This window comes from Drosophila suzukii, chromosome X, assembly GCF_043229965.1.
Source record: "Drosophila suzukii chromosome X, CBGP_Dsuzu_IsoJpt1.0, whole genome shotgun sequence".
NCBI classification, from domain to species: Eukaryota; Metazoa; Arthropoda; class Insecta; order Diptera; family Drosophilidae; genus Drosophila; species Drosophila suzukii.
The window spans coordinates 26,327,373-26,333,310 of record NC_092084.1 but is presented as its reverse complement, the minus strand read 5'-3'; positions in this window follow the sequence as shown (position 1 = coordinate 26,333,310).

The window sequence follows — 5,938 nt, the reverse complement described above, 5'->3', positions numbered from 1 at the left end:
TCACGAGGAGTCAAACCTTCAAGATCAATTAAAGTACCAAATAAACAGTCAGTCAAGCAAATAATCTACGAGGGAGCTACAACCAAGCGAGTCGTCGGAAGCAGCGCCGTGGGAAGCATACAAGGAGCAAGATCGCCACGTCGAGACGTTCGGGATTAGGACATCAGGAATCTCCGAATTGAGACACAGGTGGCTGAGTTCTGAAAGGCATCACGCGGCTTAGTCAAGGCGTTTGTTTTCTAACTTTGTCACGACCACACCCTGGCGAGTCGCCCGGCGGGTCTGTCAGAGACAAGCAAAAGAGTCCTACGACGAAGAGCCGTCAGCTTGGGGAGGAAAGTTGTCTGCGACCCAGCGTACCTTGCCCGACCAAGCAGGACCTGGCGTGACGGAGGAGCGGTAGATCGATTTGCGGTTTCAAGAGGCGGCAGCCTGGAGAGCCCTGCGATTACCGGCGAAATTCCCGAGCAGCGACCGCCCAGCTCCCCGAGCGCCAGAACAACGAGATACTGGTCAGAAGACAGCGCAGAGGACATCGACAGCGACGCCAGCAGACATTTCCGGCAGCCACGTTACCATCGCCGCGCGGAGCTCATTGGGGAGCGCAGGAGCGTCGCGGACGTCACGCATTAGGGTGAAGCCGGGTGGAACGTTCGTCTGCGCTAGGCGTAAAGCGAAGTGAACCGCTAGACAGCCTCCGGGCGGCAGCCTTGACTGTCAGCGCGAACTGAGCAAGAACCTAGCGGGACCGTCCGGGACAGAGCAAGGGACAGGTATTGCCTCGAAAGGCGTCAGCCTGGAGAGCAAGGCTTGTTCACCCTATTCTGAGAACGGTGACGCTTCCCTAAGCCCACAAGGCCGAACTCTCTGCGGGTCTAAGGCGCTACAAGCGACCCCGAGGCAACGCGTCGGCAAGCAAGCAGAGGCGGCCACTACGAGCGTCCCGAGACCCAGGATCCAGAGGAGGACGAGTCAACGCGTCGAGGAGCCAGAAAGAGGAGCGCCAGCAGCCGGCGGAACCAGAGCCAAGAGATACCGAAGCCAGCCCAGCCACACACCCGCTGTACTAATACCACGAGAATAAATCCCACTGTTACCATTTGAACACTTTGTTTTCTCACTGATCTACGGGCAATCACGTCATATAAATTTGGTGGGACGAACGCACAATCTTCTGAGCTAGCCGCACGAATCTCGTAGCGAGCAGATACACAAAATCAGTTCGTTACAAAACCCACAGTTTTCGAGAAATTCAAGTCTTTTCAATTATGGCTTTTGCCACGCGGTCACACTGTCAAGGCCTGCGATAAATCGTATACACCCGTGACATCAACCATCAAAATATATATGCAAACTTTAATTAATTCATACAGCTCTCACAGAGGTTGTGCCAACTTGCACGGTATCGCATTCGAAGGGGCATCATTAAAGCTAATTTCTAAATAAATTTCAGGCAATTCAAACCCACAGTTTTCGAGAAATTCAAGTCTTTTCAATTATGGCTTTTGCCACGCGGTCACACTGTCAAGGCCTGCGATAAATCGTATGACCCGTGACATCAACCATCAAAATATATATGCAAACTTTAATTAATTCATACAGCTCTCACAGAGGTTGTGCCAACTTGCACGGTATCGCATTCGAAGGGGCATCATTAAAGCTAATTTCTGAATAAATTACAGGCAATTCAAACCCACAGTTTTCGAGAAATTCAAGTCTTTTCAATTATGGCTTTTGCCACGCGGTCACACTGTCAAGGCCTGCGATAAATCGTATGACCCGTGACATCAACCATCAAAATATATATGCAAACTTTAATTAATTCATACAGCTCTCACAGAGGTTGTGCCAACTTGCACGGTATCGCATTCGAAGGGGCATCATTAAAGCTAATTTCTAAATAAATTACAGGCAATTCAAAGACCAGCGAGGAAGCGAATTCAGCCAAGACATTTACCACAAAAAGGTACTTATCGATATATCGCCAAGTGCCAGGCTACGACCTACAACACTTAATTGAGCCAATCGAATACTTTTGGCCGCCAAGTATTCAAAAATATATATTTTTAATATCAAATCTTCATTGTTATATGTATGCACCCCCTAATTGGTATTTATTTCCTGATTATTTTAATATATAATTCATTGAAATCGAGCCAGTGGTTTGGTAGAATTTAACATTTTACTGATTTTAGAAAAATATAAAAATTCCCTAGTAGCTATTGTGGAGTTGCCATACTGCCGAATAGAATCCCCGTTACTTTGAATGAGAAGCTCGTGCAGAGACGTAAGGTGAAAGAAAAACGGGAAGAAACGGAAAAGATGGCACGCCAAATTTGTATGATAAAATGCGTAAGTTTATTTTTGATTTTACTTATTAATTATATTAACAATAAAAATTTATTTTTCAGACAATCACCAATTTGTATCTGGGGGATTCCGAGAAGGAGCGCTCCGCCGATGCAGGGGAGCCGGCCAGTCGGCGCCGACGTCTCCCCTAAAGATTCAAAAAATTACATGAATATTTTCTTGTTGTTTTCAGAAATAAAGTTTAAAACGTGACCAAGGCCAAGACCAAGACCAAGGAAGCCGCTTTAGAGCTAGGACTAATAGGGACGTCAGGCCGTTTGTCAGAAAACGAGTACGAAATAATTTTTACGTCTTTTCGTAAATATTGTTGTGTTGCCAATAGTGGCTATTTTAAGCAAAAAGTTGCTCCCAAAATATGGCCAAAAGAGTATTAGAAAAGTTGACTTAAAAAAAAAAAGACTTTAATTAGAAAATAAATCAGAGAAATCACAAAATAATTTTTCCTGAAGTTAATATCCCAAATTCCAATGGCGATAATGACGGAGTCCAATTAAATATAGATCTTAATATTACCTTAAGTCATTCTTCGATTCCCATGCCGTTTGACGAAAGTCATATCAAAGCTACATTAAAATGTCTTCGAAAAACTTGTCGGCTTCGCAACAAAAGTTTAAATGTTGATGTGAATTTAGATCCAAGTCAGATTCGCTTACCACAGCCGATTAAAATTTTAATAGCTGAAATGCAAATTCAGAATTTTATGGAAATAGTGTTGAAATGCAGCACAAAGTTTTCAAATAAAACGCATATAGCACGTGATAAGAGAACATTTTTTCTCTGTTAATAATGCGTGTTCAATTAATTTTAAAAGTTTGCGATTGAATAAGGAATCGATTTGTGCTAATGCATGTTGTCAAGATCCCGCTTGCAACTTTTACAAGTTTCAGGGATCTCTTAATGGAAATGTAAAAATGTTTTTGAATAGAATCGGATATAGGCATTCCATAAACTTTAAAAAATCTACTCAGTGCAGGGCCGTTAACAGATTTCTTTTCAAAATAGAAATTAAAGGCAGCACTGCATTTGAATTTAGAAATAAATTGATAAATTTGGCCAACACAAACAGGGCGCTAATTGTTAATGATCAAATGATCAATAAGCATTGGTCCTATTACCGGAATTTTATATCAGAGGAAAACACAAAAAAGGATTTTAATAAAGATCCCTTTAAGGACGCCTTTGATATGAAATGTAGGAATTTTTCGCACTTCATTCATTTTCTATCAACGAAACTGGAAGTGTATTTGTGGAACAGAGAACATATAAGTCTTTTGGTGAACAATATCAAGAAGGATACATTGCATTTAGAAGCAACAGGATGTGTTGTGCAGCGAATGAAATATGTGGAGAAAAGAATTCTCCTGTACTCATTGGTTGCACATATTCCAGAATATATTATGGTATATCCAGTGGCGCATGCCATTTTGTCGAACCACTAAACATACGACATTGTTCGCTTTTTAAGCGAGCTAAATAGATATTGTAAAGTTTATGAGTTAAAGCTACCAATATGCAAACGCATAATAACCGACGTTAGTTTGGATATTATTCAAGCCATTTTGAATGAATTTAACGATTTAGATATTGTTGCATACTATACCATGTGCTTCCGCTTCTTCAATGGCGAAAGTGACATATTTCCTAGTATATGCGGTCAATTTTGCATAAGTCACTATGCCTGTGCTGATATCGACAGAACCGTTGCATTGGCCAGTATTGAGTTAAGAGATTTAGTCAGAAATGCTCTTGGTTTAGCATATAATATTATCACAATTAAGGAGTTAGAGGAGTGGTTTTGCAATGTAATACTCATTATTTTATCTCCATTTGTAAATAATACTGTTATCAATGCTATATCTAATTTATCAGGTGATAGCTTTTCCAGTTTTGATTTGAGCCAGCACTGCAAGTTGAAATGCAGCACAAAGTGTTCAGAAAAAAAAGCATAGAGCACGTCACATTTATCATTTATAGCTTGATGGATAGAAATTAAAATAAATAAATTTTCGATGTGAAGTAGTTTTAATTTATTAGATTTAATATAAAAATCACTGATCTCAACACAATAAGCATTAATTGTAGATCATTCCAGTTTTGCTGCCGTTGTTGTGACGTGGATGTCCTGCCGTGGAGGTAACCCCTTCAATTGAGAACATGCCACGGGAGAGATCCGATTCCGATTGCGCAGATGGAAGCAGGTCGAATGGAGTGGCCATTCACCAATGAAAATACCTTCGCCTTGCATATGTAAAAAACTTTTAAAATACCGAATTGTGGGATTATAGAATAAAGCCAGATCTTCATTTTTCGGTATTTCGGATTTCCATTATTCGATAATTTTGGTATTTTTCAGACAAATAAATTACTGGGATTTGCTTGGTTAAGAAGGAGTGGTCACACTAGGATTTTAACGTTAACTTTAAACGTTATAACTCAAAAAGCTTCATCTAGCTCTTAAAATTAACTTATAAATGGGTATACAATTTTGGGCAATTAATAGTGAATTTGCCCGTAAAATCAGAAACTTTTAATACAACTGCATAATATTTTGTTGCTGAATGATTTTAATTTTATAATCTCCGGCAGTCATTTCTTCATGTGCGTAATGGGCGTTTGGGTCGTGGCACCCATGCCGAGTACCAACTTTTTAGCTTTAATAGTTTCCGAGAACACAGCGTTCATACGGTCGGGTAAGGGTATAGGAACTTCGACTTGCAGAAGTTAGTTTAGTATGGAAAAAATGACAATAAACAGCTCTTAAAAACCAAAGGCCACATAATATTGTCCACTTTTTTAAGTCTGTAGTAACGAAAAATAAACACAGTATTTTATAAAAAATGTAATAAATTTTCCCCCTGAATTCAGCTTTTCTAAGCTTATTTCTTGTTGATCCAGCTATTTTTGCTCAAACAAAAATGACACCACTGGTCCTGTCAGCAAGGAAATACTGGTCACTCCGGATCTGAAAATTATTTATCTGCTGGCCACTCCGGATCCGTTCTTCGCGGAGGGGCAGTTCACTCTGGGCGCTCATCCCTTCGCCTTGTGTGACCTGGAAGACTTGGAAGAAACGATGCAACTTCTGGATGTAGCCTGTACCATGGATTTGCCCATACCGGAAATAGCCAGCGAGGAAATTCAGAAATTGCCCACCGGAACATGCGACAGTACTTGCAAAAGCGAATTCAACAGAAATTAAAATAAATTACTTTTTCACATAACGTAGATTATTAGTTTATTAGATTTAAAATAAAAATCAGTGATTTAAATACAAAAAGCAATAGTTAAATTTAATTTTAGTTTCGCTGCCGTTGCTGTGGGCGTGCGCAGATGGAAGCAGGTCGAAAGTAGTGGCCATTCACCAATGGAAATACCTTCGCCTTGCCCATCGAAGAATTCTTAAAATACCGAATAGTGGGATCATAGGCTAAAGGTAGATTTTCATTTCAAATAGCGGAATCTTGGAAAATATCGATAAAAACCATAAATTTTTTGGTTTTTTGCTGTTTTTTTCCGAAAATATAACGAAAATCAATAAATGTTTCAGACAAAAATGTTCCTTTTCCCA